We start from the raw sequence: 17582 nt of genomic DNA, 5'->3' as shown, positions 1-17582 counted from the left end.
CATATAAAAATTTATTTGTAAAAAATTTATATCACATGGGTCAGGATTGGGTGTCCGTAAGTTTCTTCCATTCATAGTGCCTCGTCTCCTTTTCGGCAACACCGTTGATCCGACTTTAAAAATTATTCTTCGATTTTCCCATCGTCTTTAACTCCCCCTTTGTTTCCTTTTGTCACTGGCCTTTCGCCCTCTACCGTTACTTTTTTCCTCTTCCATTATTTAATTTTGTACAAGAGGGGTCGACTCCATTCGTAACGAATATTAACCACCTCATACAGTAAGAATGATGAATGTTTGGAATTCAAATCACTTCATCGTGAATTTGGCAAGATCGCTATGCCGGGACTTACCAGTCTTGTGTGGAATACCGCCAGGAAATAAATTGTAACCCAGACCAATGCAGTTGTTCCATGAACCGCTAACACACACACACACACACACACACACACACACACACACACACACACACACACACACACACACACACACACACACACACACACACACACACACACACACACACACATAAATATTTTTGCATTGGCGTAGCATGCTGTAGAAAGAGTTGATCACTTCCCTCCACTTCCTCTGAACCCATGAGGACTAGGGATCACTGAAGCTCGGCCACACAAAAACAAGTGTCTTCTTCCCCTCTCCCAAGAGGTCGGAAACCCCGGTTCACCTGATTCCGGGAAGAGTCCATGTGGATGCTCCTAGGAGTGGTAAAACAGAGTGTGTGTGTGTATTCACTTGGTCTTTGGATCACGTGTTGGACTCGTGATCGACAGCTATTTCCCTCCTGGAAGAGAGCTCAGAGCTCGTAGGTCCGATCTATGGGTAATGCTATGACCTTGCACACACACACACACCCAACTCCCCGCCCACGAGAGTCAGAGTAACGACCCGAGGCACAGCGATACCGAAATAATTTCGGTGTGTGTGTGTGTGTGTGTGTGTGTGTGTGTGTGTGTGTGTGTGTGTGTGTGTGTGTGTGTGTGTGTATGTGTATGTGTGTGTGTGTGAGGGGGAGTTCAGACCTAAAATCTTACCAAAAGAAGTCTATAAGCAATTTTTGTCTGTTCTAGATAAAGATATATTCAACAACAACCATTATTTTGCGTTCCATTATCATCAGGCTCTCTTTTTTGTTTTGTTCTGCTTTATCTTATTTCGTTGTATTTTGTCTTATTGTATCTTGTTCTGTTTTATTTTGTTTTATCTTATTTAATTTAACCTTTCTATCTTAAATATTTAATTACATATTCATTCATTTGTATATTTTCTCTAAATGTATATCTATTTATTCATATACTTATCTATTCATTAATTTGTTTATATATCTACTTATCTATTCATTCATTCATTCATTTATCTATTTATTCGTTTTTCTATTTGTGAATATAGGACAATTGGGTTTTTAGAATCTCCGGAAATGGATTTGTACTTATGTTAGCACACAGCCAAGGGTTCGAGTCCCAGTGCCGGAACTTCTAAAAAATACATCTATTTATTTAACTATTTATTTCATTCTGTTTTATCCTATTCATTTATGTTTCCATTGGTCTTATTTCTTTTTTATTCCATTTTATTTCCTTTTCGTCCTTAGTCTTCCACCACCTTTTCACCTCAGACTTCTAAAAATACATCTAATTATTTAACTACTTATTTCATTCTGTTTTATCTTATTCGTTTATGTTTCCATTTGTCTTATTTCTTTTTTATTCCATTTCATTTCCTTTTCATCCTTAGTCTTCCACCACCTTTTCACCTCGGACTTCTAAAAATACATCTATTTATTTAACTATTTATTTTATTCTGTTTTATCGTGTTCATTTATGTTTCCATTTGTCTTATTTCTTTTTTATTCCATTTTATTTCCTTTTACTCTTTAGTCTTCCACCACCTTTTCACCTCAGACTTCTAAAAATACATCTAATTATTCAACTACTTATTTTATTCTGTTTCATCTTATTCATTTATGTTTCCATTTGTCTTACTTCTTTTTTATTCCATTTAATTTCATTTTCGTCCTTATCCTCCCACTACCGTTTCACCTCGGACTTTTAAAAATACATCTAATTAATTCTCTTATCTTATTCATTTATGTTTCCATTTGTCTTACTTCTTTTTTATTCCATTTTATTTCCTTTTACTCCTTATCCTCCCGCCACCTTTTCACCTCGGGCTTCTAATACTCCTTTTCCATCTGACCCCAGCCGCTTCGCTACATTCGCGTCCCTTCTCGTCACTTGGCAACCCGCTTCGTCGTCTTGCACGGGTCACTTCGCGCCCTTAAGTGAACGAGTTTGCCTACGTTTCTCCGTGCAGCATGTCTCTTCTTCCTCCCTGCCTTCCTTACTACCTTTCTGCCTTCCTTCCTGCCTTCCTGTCTTCCTTCCTTACTTCTTCCTTCCTCTTTCTATATATCTCTTGCTCTCTCTCTCTCTCGGTCGCTCGCTCTTACACACACACACACACACACACACACACACACACACACACAAAACACACACACACACACACAAAACACACACACACACACACACACACACACACACACACACACACACACACACACACACACACACACACAAAGTGCACTCAGATACGCGCGCACGGTTGAACACGCGCGTGCGCGCAATTACACAAATACAATTGTAAAGAATGGAAGCTATTAGAGCCGGTCGTATCTCCCATGTCCCGCGTCCTTTGCTAAAGCATGTGCCCCGTTTTCCTTCTTGTAGTCTTGTGCTCCCTAATTCCCCGCGCGCCGCCACCCAAATGCACGACCATAAAACACAACATTACGTTCTCCTCGCTTCTAATACGAACAGATGAAGGCTCGTCGACTGCCTTGTCTCCATCCTCCACCGTCTCCAGCTCTCCTGCCCCCTCTCCCCTTCACCCTCTCCCACTCCCTCCCCCATTTGTCTTCGCTTGGTAATCCGTCTCTCTCTTGTCTCCTTCAACATGCAGTATAGTAATGCGTAGGTCATCTTCTGCCTGGGTATGTTGTTAGTTATTGTGGATTCGTTTTGCGTAAGGACTGTCCATACACGTGACGATCCGGGATCTCCCGGTTGCAGGCCTTTATGGACCTCTGAGTCAAGGTGTTTGAATGATGTGCTTTGTCCGAATGGTTTCCATCGCCCATGGGTTGACTTCACACAAGTTTCCTGTCACCCAGCGCGTCTGTCTCCGGGTTCACCTTGTAATAGGTGAACCCCCCCACGTCGCCCACCAATAGGCGGAGGTTCCAGAGTGTTTTCCTTCTCTCGCCCGGACATTTCTTCCACGCCGGCGTGGGCGTGGGCGTGGGCGCCCTCCCGGCAAACCAGCTTCTGGCAATTTGTCCGAACCGTCTCACCCGATTCCCAGTTCGCGTCCCGACGACTCTTCGTCGTCGACACCATTTTTCTCATCCTCCTCTTTCCTACTCCTCTTTTCCTCCTCCTCCTCCTCCTCCTCCTCCTCCTCCTCCTCCTCCTCCTCTTCGCCGTGCTCTTCATGTCATTTGAATAATAAAAACATTAAGGAATCGTCCTGCTTGAGATTTCTCGCATACCTCTTATATCTAAACACCCGTAAATTGAAAGCTGGGAGTGGTCTTGAGTTGAGAGGAATGGGGGAGGAAGTGGGGGGATCAGGTTATAATATATATATATATATATATATATATATATATATATATATATAATATATATATATATATATATATATATATTACAGACATAATGAGCACGGTCTGTGTTACAGCAAATAAGGGTGAACTTTCACTCCGTAAAGAAGTGTGAAAGATTGAGGCCGGATATACTATGTGAATATTTGCAACTTCCAATATCGTTTGCATGAAGGAAGATCTTACTTCGGTTTGGTGAACTGATGGAGTTGCCACGTAACAGAGCGGAGGATACCCGATGTATCTTCAGAGCAATTCCTTGATTCGAATATTGTGTGTCCGCTATTCCCTATCGTAGTTCCAATTTAATGGCTCCTTGAGAAATTATAATCGTAGACAAGTTGATTTCGTCGTCTTTTGTGATTTAAAATACTTTTGGTAATGTTGGCGGAACGTGAACAAGTAAATGTATGTCTGAATAACGAAAATTATGTAATTCTGTTGGTTTGAAGTTAAAATGACTCGAATATCAGACGGAGAATTTTAAGGACAGATATTTTCATATTAAGAAAATAAGCTGCAAACATATCAAATGGCCAACAATATTTTGAACCAACAATGAATTTGTTTCGTTTATTTGAAAATATAGTGAAAACGGATTTCGAACGCGAAGCCGTTCAAAACGAGACGGTTAAGAAAGAAATTGAAGTAAAGGGTTTTGTTGAGCTATGCTGGATTTCAAATAAGAGGGAGAACAGAGAGCACGCAGGCATAGTCTAAACGTGTATGTCACGAACCAATTAAGTTCTCCATATACGAGACATTGTTTAAACGGAAGGAGGAGGAAGGTGCTGATAGATTAGTTGAGGCTGTCTGAGGGACGTAGAAAGGAGGTGATTGGTAAAGGAGGACATGAGAATGAGGAGTTGAGTGTGGAGGGAGAGAGGAAGGGCTCGTGTATGGATCCGTTTTCTGTGGGAGAGTTGTGTCGTCGTTAGGGATCAGTGAACCAAATACTCCTTCTTTCTCAACATGGCGAAGAATTTCTCTGATAATCTCATTGAAGATCTAATTCAAAGTTCTAGTACCCGCCAGAGTTATAGTTTTTCGTCACTTCTCAATGTTTTTTTTTTTTTTTTTTTTAATGTATGCTACCTAAGATGGTTTCCCAATGGGTTGGTATCGTTGTTAAAACGAACATGTTTAATTCTTTGTCCTGAACTCTTCCGGTAAGATCAGAACTTTGTTATGGCTAATAATGGACGATTTTATTCAACCTAGAGAAACACTTAGGATTTGCTTCTTCTATTTACCTAAGCTAATTAATTTTACATTTTTTTTTTATTCAACTTTTTTATCTATCGATCTATTTGTTCAATCATGTATTCACGTATTTATTTGTTTATTTGTTCGTTTATTTATCTATTACTCTATTTGTTCATCTATTTTATCCATCTTTATCAAATTATTTTTCTTAGATTATTTTATTCTATTTTATTGTATTCATTTGTTTATTTATTCCATTCTATTTGTTTGCTTATTCATTTATTTTTTATCTATTTATTTTTTCTTTGTCAGTAGTAGCCAGACCTCCTTTTTTGGGGGGGACAATATCGCACCAAGGAAATCGTATAATAAATGTGATAATGGAGAGATTTAAGGAGTAGAATGTAGAACGAAGAAAACGTAACAGCTGACACTGACCAGCCTTTTTTTTTTTTTTTTTTTTTTTTCTTCTTCTTCTTTTTTAGCGGAGATGAATCTTCAGTCATAAAAAGAATACTGAACGACTATGTACGCGGGTGGCCAATAAAAGTATATTGCAAGGCAAAACAGTGTATTAATTTTACAATTTAAAGCACTACAACACAAACGCGTAATAGAAAACGGACGTCACTTTGGGTTGGCGGGAAAAACATAGACGACCATCATGGAAATGCAATTAATACAATAATCATAGTAAATTAATATAAATATATTTCATAGTACTTATATACAAAAGGGGGAAATCATGCATTTTCCAATCTACTCGCAAGCACAATGCATGACAATCGCATTATCACGCGCGTACACCACAACAACATAGGACTGAAAGGAATGAGTATATGCTGCATATAACAGACCAAGAACTCACTTCAGGACTGAAGGCGCTTATGTGCATAGCTTTAGCTGAAACTGTTATCTTTGTCCTTGTGTGTATGGACTGCCTTTATCAATGACTACGGCGGGATACTCCACTGTTATTATATGTATACATGAACACGACAGTATGGATATCATTATCTATTCATTAATTCATATATTTATGATCTATTCGTTTATATATTTACTAGTTTATCTAGCTATCTATTTATCTATTTCTTCATTATTTATCATTTATTCATTCATCTATTAGATAATGTATTTATTTATTGATTCATTTATTTACTAGCTTATTAATTAATTTATTCACATTCATTTATCTACTTATTCATCTATTAATTAATAAATAAACTTTTTACTCATTTATCTATTATTTCATTCATTTATATATTAATCTATTAACTTACCTATTTATTCATTTGTTTATTCATTTATCTATTTATTCATCTATCTTTTGTCTACTTAATTATCTACTTATATTTACTCATGCTAATCAAGGTAATTATATTACCATTACCATTACTAACGGCAGTACCACAGGTAGTATTAGTAATACTTGTAGTCGTAACAGTGGCAGTGGTAGTAGGCATAGCTGCATGTTACCATTGACCAAGTATTATATATTTAAGTTGAACTTCCTTTGTATCCAACCTTAGGGACTTATCCAGCCCTAGGGAAGGAAAAGTTTCATAAAATAGTGGAATCGTGTTGTGTTTGTACTCCTGTTAGTCAGAATTGTACCCTGCGTTTCCTTGTGATGTAGGACTGGCAACGCTCTAGGAGAAAAGTGAATGAAAAAAAAAACGAGAAAGAGAAAGAGGTACACACACGCACACACGCACGCACACACACACACACACACACACACACACACACACACACACACACATATAATATATATATATATATATATATATATATATATATATATATATACAAAGAGAGAGAAACAGGGAGAGAGAGAAACAGAGAGAGGGAGAGAGAGAGAGAGAGAAAAGAGAGAGATAGATAGAGAGAGAGAGAAGGAGAAGGAGTAAACTTCCCCTTTCATTCAAAATGTAACGCATCTAATACCTCAATAGAGAAGTTTAAACACCTTAACAGAAGAGACATATTTTCGTTATCAATCGCTTTCGTTGTTTTTCAAAACTTAGGCAGTCTTCTTGCACCTTTCCCGTCAGAAAACACATATGAAGCCGAAATATTCGGAGACTATTAAAATTATAGAGCCGGTGATTGGGTTGGAACTGAGGGAAGAAGAATCTCTATATGAAAAAGTACAAAAAATAAGCAACATAATTGAAATAATTTCCCTTAGGTGAGAGCTACTCAGTTGACAAACTGAATGAAACAAGACTGCTGAATCTACAAAGTCAATGATGAACAAATAAACAGCTTAAGCCCTGAAGGAGAAACATCGAGATATGTACCGAACACAAAGTTCAGTTAGACTGAAATACTTCTGAATATACTGTATGTGGTCAATAGTGGCACCTTTTGGACTACAGCAAGATGTCATGAAAGTGACCACTGAAACCTATCGACCCAGAGAGGCGAGTGCTACATCCAAAGGATTACAAAGGAGGAGCATGACGACAGGAGACCTTTTGGTCCATAACTAGGTCGGATGCGAAAAAAATTATGATAATGATAAATGAATGAATAAATATATTAATTAATTAATCATAATTACCATAATAAAAATAATAATAAATCAAATAGATAGATAGGTAAAGTTAAATAACAGGTAAAGAGGAAATAATAATAAATTGACATAAATAGTAAATGATAATCAATCAAATGATAATAAACAAGCGGACAAATAATAACAAACAAAGAAACAATATAGAATATAGGGCAGTCATTACAGCATCTTCTTTTGGAAAAAAAGGGACATCTAAGAGGATGATGGAGAAAACAAGCAAAAAAAGATGACACAAAGAAATATTAGAAGGGCAAAATGAGAGATCCGGCTTTGTGAGAGTCAGGAAACTATGAAGACTTGCAAAGGAATTAGACATACCATAAGGAAAATATCTAAAAATTCAAACCACGAAGTAGTACTAATGCTCAGTGCACCAAACGCTTCCAGCAACACTAACAAAGAAGTAAACCAACACGACATGAAAGTAAAGAGATGTATTAAAAGTAACAACAGACTCAGTAAAACTTAAATGAATATTGTACGCGCACGCCATTATCATCATCATTAATCACCCTTAGCAGATGCTGCGTCATTGATGACGTCACTGTCGTCGTCATCGTTGTCGTCGTCGCTAACGGTGTCGAAGTGTCGGCTTCATTCATGGTGTTCATTTTAATCTCAATAATAGTAATAATAATAAACGAAAAGTTGATAGGGGAATTCTAGATAAAAAAGAAAAAAAGAGAAAGAAAATTTGTAACTAACAACACAGCCCAGATTAAGTAGACAGGTTCGCCACGTTTCCCACAGTTCAATATGAAGAACACATTTTGCGTAACACAAACGTTCATTCTGAGGGCTTCGGGAACCCCCAAACGGCTGTATGGAAATTGAGGGCAGATTTTACTCGCTCGTGACCGATTTGCATCGCAATGGGCGACCGACATAGTGACGGAAACATGAAATAGATAGCTTCTGAGCATCCGTCAGGGCATGGCCGAGTTGCCAGTTAGATTCAGTTGTCGAAATATTTGTCCTCAGTGCGATTTCTCTCTGTTGGTATATATATATATAACAACAAGAGGCTCCACTTTCGGAGTTCCAGAAATTGAAAGAAAATTATTTTGGGGTAGCTTTTGGTCATCTCTGAACGGGTTATGTTCTGCTGGAGTGTCTTGTTCAGGACGGTTGGCACTCCGGTCCCCTTTGGCAAAGGAAAAACTTCCATCCTCGGAGTCTTTACGACCTCTCACATGCATAATTAGACTTTTCAATCGCCGTGGCATCGAATGGCCTGGAAAAATTCGACGTCGCCTTCCCGATCAATGGCCAGGGTGGGGGAAAAAAAGGGATAGAGATAAAAAATGGAAAAGGGAGGAAAAGGAAAAGAATTCTGCCTTTTTCGGTGTGGTTTCTGGCAGTTTCGCGCCAAAAGGATTGGAGGGGTGACAACTTTGGAGGCGAGATGGCGATCGGATTTTCATATCCGGCGATTTTTTTTTTTTTTTTCTTTCATACACGACTTTCTAGGCTGCCTTTCTGTGGGGTCTTGGCACGGCAGCGCCTCTGGGCCACGGGACGCGCGCGCTCTCCCTCTCCCCGCTATTCGGTCCTCGAGGGCCGGGACGGGACGGCCGGCTTTGTTGGTTTACTTGTTTAAAAGCAATTCTCTCTCTCTCTCTCTCTCTCTCTCTCTCTCTCTCTCTCTCTCTCTCTCTCTCTCTCCCTCCCTCTCTCTCTTTCCCCCTCCCTCTCTCTCTCTCTCTCTCTCTCTCTCTCTCTCTCTCTCTCTCTCTCTCTCTCTCTCTCTCTCTCTCTCTCTCTCTCTCTCTCTCTCTCTCTCTATATATATATATATATATATATATATACTGTATATATATATATATATAAATATATACTATATATGTATATATATAATGCATATATATATATATATATATATATATATATATATATATATGCATATATATATATACATATATAGTATATATATGTATGTGTATATATGTGTATATGTCTTCCTCTCTCCATCTTTTTTTCTCTCCCTCTCCCCTTCTCTCTATCTCTCTCTGTGTCTATCTATATATTTATATTTTTATATATTCTCACTTTTTCTTACGTGCATGTGTGTGTGTGTGTGTGTGTGTGTGTGTGTGTGTGTGTTACGTGTATTATGCTCAACATATACATCAGTTTGCTACCGGGCGGGTCCAGTCTTTAGGCCTATTTCTGCTTTCATTTCAGTGGAATTCCCACTCTTATTTGCTGACTTCTCAGATACTATTGCAATCAGCTGGCTTAGTTCCTCTGCAACCTTTTACTCCTTTTTTCACCTTCCTGTGTATTTCCTTTTCGTCCTGTTATTTCATTTTTTTTTTACTTTACCATAAATATTTCATATTTATCCTTTGTTTCTATATTGTTTTTTTATATACATATAGTTCCCTTTCTACATCTTTTCCTGCGTGTGAACCCGACGAGGAATTCTTCATTTGAATTTTTATCTTTTCTCTTTTGCATATTGTACATCTCCATTGTCATTCAAGCCTCAGTGTTTTGTATTTCAATTCGATGTTTGTATATTCATCCATCTGTTCATTTATCTAGTTAGCTTATACAGGTGCGTCTTTGTTTGTTTGTTTGTCTGTTGGTTCATCAATCTGATTCCCTATCTACCTATCTGTGTATATATACATACATATACCAAGGCTTTTTCCCCCTTACAAAGGAGGTAGCCAAAAAGGGAAAGGCATAAAATCATTTCCACCCATTCCATCCCTGAATACACTACACACCCATCCACCCTCCCTCTTATCTTAGCACCTCCTGGATGACGGGTCATCCCTGCACCTTGTCCACTGCCCTAGGTCAGAAGCAGTGTCGCAAGACACAGCACATCCACAGCAAGGCCGCTTCATTAAATCGGCGACCCCCCCTCTCCGTCCCCCCGTTGCATAAAAGGAGAGGACGGGGAGAAATCCCTTCGGGCTGCGTCAAATTTTGCTCACACATACTCACCCCCCATCCACCCGCCCATTCCACCTCATGCAATCACAACATCATCCATATACAACCATTCTCCATTCACCCCTGTCTTCTGTCCTCTCCCGTCCTTCCTCAACAGACATTCCCCTCTTAACCAAAGCCCCCTTCACCCCATCCATCCACCTCATCCTAGAACGTCCCCTCATGTTCACTCCCTCCACATCTGCCTTCCATACCTCTTTTACTAGTCTTTCTTCACTCATTCTTTCCATGTGTCCAAACCATCCTAATATTCTTTCATCAACCCTATCTCCCAGCTCCTTTTCCATCCCTGCTCTCCTCCTCACCTCCTCATTTCTCACTCTGTCTAGCCTAGTAACTCCCATCATACTTCTCAGACACCTCATCTCAAACACATTCAAACTCCTCTCTTCTTCTTTTATGTTCCATGTTTCTGCTCCATAGAGTGCTGTTGGCACAGTCACTCCTTCATACAGTCTCCTCTTAGCATCCATTCCCAAATGTCTATTCCTCATTACACTCTTTAATCCACCAAGGCATTTACTCTCTTCTCTCAATCTACATTCTACCTCCACCTTCACTCCACCTTTTCCTGCCACATTTGCACCCAAGTATCTAAAACTATCCACTTCCTCCAGTCGCTCTCCCTTAATGCTCACTTCCAGTCTACTGCCACTTTCACCCCTTGTACATCTCATCACCTTACTTTTACCCACATTTATCTTTAGCTTTCTTCTATCACATACTCTTCCAAACTCTGCCACCAACTTCCTCAATCCCTCCTCCGATCCTGCCACAAGCGCAGTGTCGTCAGCAAACAACAGCTGGCTCACCTCCCACTTTTCTCCATTTTCTTTAACCATCTCCAATCCCTTGCCCACTACCCTTGCATTTACCTCTCGCACCACCCCATATATATATATATATATATATATATACATATATATATATATATATATATATATATATATATAGATGTGTGTGTGTGTGTGTGTGTGTATATATATATATATTCGTACATATGTATATATATATATATGTATATATATACATTTGTATATATATATATATATATATGTGTGTGTGTGTGTGTGTGTGTATGAGTGGAAAGGTGGTGAGGCAAACACCAGGAACCATTGGAGATTTATAAAACTCAAACGGTTCCTGGTGTTTACCTCACCACCCTTCCACTCATTCTGTCTTACGCACTTCAACATATATATATATATATATATATGTATATATATATATGTATATATATATATATATATATATATATAAATATATATATCATACATATGTATATATATATGTATATATACATATATATATTACATATGTACATACACATATTATATATATTTATATATGATATATATATATATATATATATATATATATATGTGTGTGTGTGTGTGTATGTGTGTGTGTGTTTGTACACACACACACACACTATATATATATATATATATATATATATATATATATATATATATATATATATATATATATATATATATATAAAATAATTCCGACAGTTGTCCCCGGACTCGAACCCGAGACTTCGCGTGGCAGGTCGTTGCTCTTCCAACTATGCTACCGAGACTATAAGATTCTTCAACCTCGGAGTTAATCTAACCCCGCAGGATTTGAGTCGACTGCTAACTACCGTCCTAATCTCAATTTTACGAAGAACCAAGCCCACTTGTAGCTAGTGGTTAAGCTGGTACGTATCCTTGATAGACTTTCGTTGTTGTAATACCTGAATAGAATCGCCAATGACGACGATGTCAATCAAATAATTCCGACAGTTGTCCCCGGACTCGAACCCGAGACTTGCGCGTGGCAGGTCGTTGCTCTTCCAACTATGCTACCGAGAGTAAAATATTCTTCTACCTCGGGGTTAATCTAACCCCGCAGGATTGGAATCGACTGCTACAAGTGGGCTTGGTTCTTGGTAAAATTGAGATTGTTTATTCATTTACTTCTCATTCAATTATTCATTCATTTATTTGTTTATTTGTCTCTCATTTACTTTATTTTTTTATTTGTTTAACTATATATCTATTCATTTATCTATTTGTTCATTCATTTGTTTATTTATTTGTTCGTTTTATTTGTTTATCTATTTATTTGTTTGTCTATTCATTTATTTATTCATTTATTTGTCTGTTTATTTATCTTTTTTCTAATTTTTTATTTATTCATTTATTTGTCTATTTATTTATTTATTTATTCATTCATTTATTTATTAATTTATTTGTTTATAATCTTATCTATTTGCTAATTTGTTTACCTGTGTATTTATCTATGTATTTTTCTCGTGAAAGTGTGGACAATGTTTTCATTTCATTCTTCAACAAATTCTCTTATTGTAATGCTTTTTCATATCCGTTCATAATTCTGCAAACACATTTTCATTTGATTCTCTAGTATGCTTACTCGACCTTATGTATATTGTATCTTGTTTTCACTTCTAGTATTATATTCCTTTTGCATTTATTCTTGTATCAGCCATTTATTGTGTGCCTTCTCTTTTGTTTCAAATGTGTTTTTATTCGTTCTTTCTTTCGCAAGTGTGTTCGGAGAGGGGTAAGAATTACACGAGTCGGTGAAAGCACAAACGAGGCTGACATTGGAAATAATGTACACAAGAGCAGTGGAAGACAACATAGAAACTGAAAAAAATGAGTCTCAAAATTGAGAGTATGGGTCCTGGGTGGGGGACCATTTTTTATCTATGTATATTTCATTTTATTATTATTATTATTATTATTATTATTATTATTATTATTATCATTATTATCATTATTATCATTAATATCATTAATATCATTATCATCATTGTCATTATTATCGTCGTTATTGTCGTTATTGTTGTCGTTGTTGTTGTTTGTTGTTGTTTGTTATTATTATTACTATTATTATTATTATTACTATTATTATTACTATTATTATTACTATTATTATTACTATTAATATTACTATTAATATTATTATTATTACTATTATTATTATTGTTATTGTTATTGTTATTATTGGGAGTGAAATGTCACTCCCACGGGCTTTGAGCCCGTAGGAGTAGTTTATGGAAGACACACATTACAAGAGATAGAGCGGGATGGTTTAGCTTGTCAGAGGAGCATGGAGGGTGGTAGGCAGTGGCATTTTTGGAGTGAAAATAATACCGGGATAGAGAGAGAGAGAGAGGGAAAGTCATGGAAGACAGTATGGACCGTACTTAATATTTGGCCAATCCTAACGAACACAAAAATAAACATTATATAACCTTAATCTTTACTCTTGTGAGAGGTGAGCCTTCTTCTTCTTTGTCGGTTTATCCAATCGTAGTTTAGTTTAGGACAGTGCCGCCACGCGCAATGGAGAACGAATATCCATATCATTCCTTAGATTCTACCGATTCCTCAAATGATTCCCTAGCATCATGGCCCGGACACTCTGAGCCACAAACCGGTTGCTGACGGCTCTCGAACCGGCACCGGTCCGCGAACGGACCACCATTTCGAGTAGCACTGGGAGATGGTATCCTCCTGCATTATTATTATGATGAAGGGCTGAAGAGGATGACTCAATACAATTAGTGACGACGAGGAACACTAAGTATTAGTGTTTGACCTTACACGCACACACACCCAACTCCACGCCCACGAGAGTTGGAGTGATACCCCTCAGCGAAGCGATACTGAAATTCTTTTAGCCCTGGGCGGGAGTCGAACCCGGACCGCCGTAGTGACAGACGAGAACTCTAACCACGGCGCCACGAGATATGTGTGTGTGTGTGTGTGTGTGTGTGTGTATGTGTGTGTGCGTGCGTGTGTGTGTGTGTGTGTGTGTGTGTGCGTGTGTGTGCGCGTGCGTGTGTGTGTGTGTAGCATTAAAATGGGAGTATACGTACGATAGTGAAGACCAACTGGAGGACATCATCAGTGGAGAAAGATAAAAAAAAAATGGTAAAAGAAAAATTAATGAATTTGAGAAATTGCACTGGGCAAGGAAATATAGAAGATTTTCTTCCTTTGTGAGCAAGACCACTTAAAGTCTGAGACGCTTTTGTGTCCTCAGTGTTGACAATGAGCCCGTGGGAAATCGATAACTGGCTCACTGATAGAGATGATGAGCGACAAAATTATTTTGGACAAAGGGAATACCAGGTAATTCTATGTATGGGACAGAGAGAGTGAATGAAAGAGAGAGAGAAAGAGAGATAGAGAGAGACAGACAGAGACAGACAGACAGGCACGCAGATATACAGATAGACAGACAGGCAGACAGACAGACATACATACAGACAGATAAACAGACAAAATAACAGATAGACAAAGATGAACAAAGCAAGAAGAAGCTAACTAACTGGGAAGAAAGATTAAGAAAATGGGGAAGGGAGGCGATAACAATGGGATAAGAACAGAAACCAAGAAAACAGGAAGAAGAAGAAGGAGTGAAAACCATGGCGAGGGCATGTCAAGGGAATTTCCCAAGAGTTTTGTAGAAGGTAAACAAAAGCTGTGAGCTCGGGGTCACCACGCAAAACCTCGCTCATAATATGTCCATTACAATCACCATGTACAGTGCTCGTCACGGCATTATGCCGTGGCGCTCACCCGTCATAATGCCGTGACATGCACTATACATTTTTGTAACAACTAAGGTCATTTCAGAACCTGAATATATCTCCATGGTGACTTCAACAGCCTCCGTCACTTTTAAGGTCCACAACATTTCCCGTCTCCCATCACCATTGTTTTATTAAATGTAAGTGTTCAAGGACCCCGCAGTTCCATTAAATCCAATTCACACACACACACACACACACACACACACACACACACACACACACACACACACACACACACACACACACACACACACACACACACGCACAGTATATATATACCAATGGAGTAGAGATTTCGAATTTAAGAGAGATAGAAAGGAAGAGTTGAAGTGCGTTTGAATTGAGATGTCTGAGAAGTATGGTGAGGGTTACGAGGATGGATAGAGTGAGAAATGAGGAGGTGAGGAGGAGAACCAGGGAAGAAAGAGAGACGGTAGTTAGGGTCGATCAAGGAATACTGGAATGGTCTGGGCAAATAGAAAAATGAATGAAGAAAGATAAGCCCCCCCCCTCCCCCCCCCAAAAAAAAAATGGAACGCAGAGGTGAATTTAGTGAACTTGAAGGGAGACCAAGAGTGCGATGGATGGATGGATGATGGGTGTTTTGAGTAAAAGGGGAATATGTGTTGATTAGGAGAGGGCAAGAGATAGGTGTGATTGGAGAATGGTGAATGGATGATAAAATGACACTGCCCGAAGGGTTTTTTCCATGTCCACTCGGTATTTTCGTGAGTGGGTGAGGGAGAGGGTCGCCATATTATGAAGTGGTGGGGGTAAACCAGCTTCAGTTGTCGGGCCCAAAAATGGAGGTACTCTGTCTTGCTCCATTCCTAGTAACCATGTAGTGTGAGCTGAAACTATCAGTTGTTTTAAGAAACGATTAGACAACTTTATGGATGGGGATGACGGGTGGTGATGGATACGGAGCTGCCTGGTGTAGGCCTTATGGTCTCTTGCAGTCTCCTTCATTCTTATGTTCTTATGTTGTTATGTTCTTTTTCCTTCGGAGCCGGAGAGCGGGCGGGAGAAGCGATGTCCCTTCATCCAAAATTCTTCTTTTCATCGAAGGCCTTTAGATTGGGAGGCGAGTGTATCCAAATGAAGCTAAGAACCAGTTGCTACTTCAAACAGTTTATTCAGACTGGATCCAGGGGCTGAATTCATAAAAGGTTCTAACGCCTAAGTCTAGACATAAATCTTAAAAATGGCGGAGATTTGATCTAAATCCCTATGTCGGCGACCTAAATGCTTATGTCTAGACATAAGCATTTAGGTCTCCGCCATTTTGAAAATTTATGTCTAGACTTAGGGGCTAGGATCTTTTATGAATCTGGCCCCAGGCGATTGTTTCTAGTCTAAAGAGACCCGTAATCTTGGAAACGATTCCCATCAAACTTCATATGACAGGTAATTAATTGGATATTTTATTAGGCACGCTTAGAATGTAAACTGTGTGGTAATACATGTAATTCTTAAGAATGAGTATACTGTGGGAAAGTCGATGACCTTGCGATGCGTGTTGGTGCGCCTGAAAGAATGGAGGCGTCTGTATACAGCAAATTCTCCATTATAATTTGTAGAAACGCGGAGGTAAATGTACCCCTACAGTTATGCGGCTAAGCTTGCTTTTCCCAGGGCCTCTTCTTATTCTTCTATCTCTGAAAACGATATTTACTCTGTCAGTTTTGTTCTTTTTTCCCCATTGTTCTGAACTCAGCAGTTACATCACTTCTCTTCTTTCTAAATCTAATGAGCAGAGATCTATGTTTTTCTAGTGTTTCCTTATATGGTATGCCTTCCAGGATGGGGACCCTCTTCCATGTTGTTTATATACTTTCGATCTTAATTATAGCCCCCAGTATATCGACATGAACTCAAAACAAGTACGCAAACAGTTAACAAAAGAACCACTCTCCGTCAGATTCTATGCTTGCCCACATTCCTTCAAAAATCAACCCAACATAGAAAGGATTCCCAAGACAAGCAAAGGGTGTCTCTAGCACTCCTCCGTTCAGGTCACCACCCAACACTGAAACAAGCAACAGACACCAACCGACCCAGACGCAAATACCACACAGAGGACACAGAGCACACTACATTGCAATGTTCCACACTCAACTCTTTGACATAACCACGAAACCTTTCCACTGAGTGACCCGTAAGCTGAACCAGTGGTGTGTGTGTGTGTGTGTGTGTGTGTGTGTGTGTGTGTGTGTGTGTGTGTGTGTGTGTGTGTGTGTGTGTGTGTGTGTGTGTGTGTGTGTGTGTGTGTGTGTGTGTGTGTGTGTGTGTGTGCGTGCGTGTGTGTGTGTGTGTACGTGCGTGTGTGTGCGTGTGTGTGTGCGCGTGCGTGTGCGTGTGTGTGTGTGTGTGTGTGTGTGTGTGTGTGTGTGTGTGTACGTGTACTGTATGTGTGTTTATATGAGTTTCTGATGAAGGTTTGTAAACGAGTTGGTGTACTTTTGAATCTCACATTACCAAGAATGCCCAACCCCTTTGAGTAAAACTAGTTATCTGCACTTGCATCCATC

The 17582-nt window shown here is 38.8% G+C and overlaps 1 protein-coding gene across 3 annotated transcripts in view; it reads left to right on the top strand.

The window, feature by feature from the left end:
* LOC143034567 (uncharacterized) overlaps positions 1–17582 on the top strand; it is a 428587-nt gene that overhangs the window by 330983 nt on the left and 80022 nt on the right. Inside the window, exon 3 of one of the 3 annotated variants that reach the window (XR_012967264.1) lies at positions 11954–12131. The exons of the other annotated variants lie outside the window; for them this stretch is intronic. The gene's annotated coding sequence lies outside the window, so the exon portion shown is untranslated. Of the gene's footprint in view, positions 1–11953; positions 12132–17582 lie in introns of those variants that run through there. 3 annotated transcript variants of the gene reach the window in all.

This window comes from Oratosquilla oratoria, chromosome 17, assembly GCF_046742065.1.
Source record: "Oratosquilla oratoria isolate Oo_2021 chromosome 17, ASM4674206v1, whole genome shotgun sequence".
NCBI lineage: Eukaryota > Metazoa > Arthropoda > Malacostraca > Stomatopoda > Squillidae > Oratosquilla > Oratosquilla oratoria.
The sequence above is the reverse complement of the archived record's forward strand: the minus strand, read 5'-3'. Positions and strand labels throughout refer to the sequence as shown.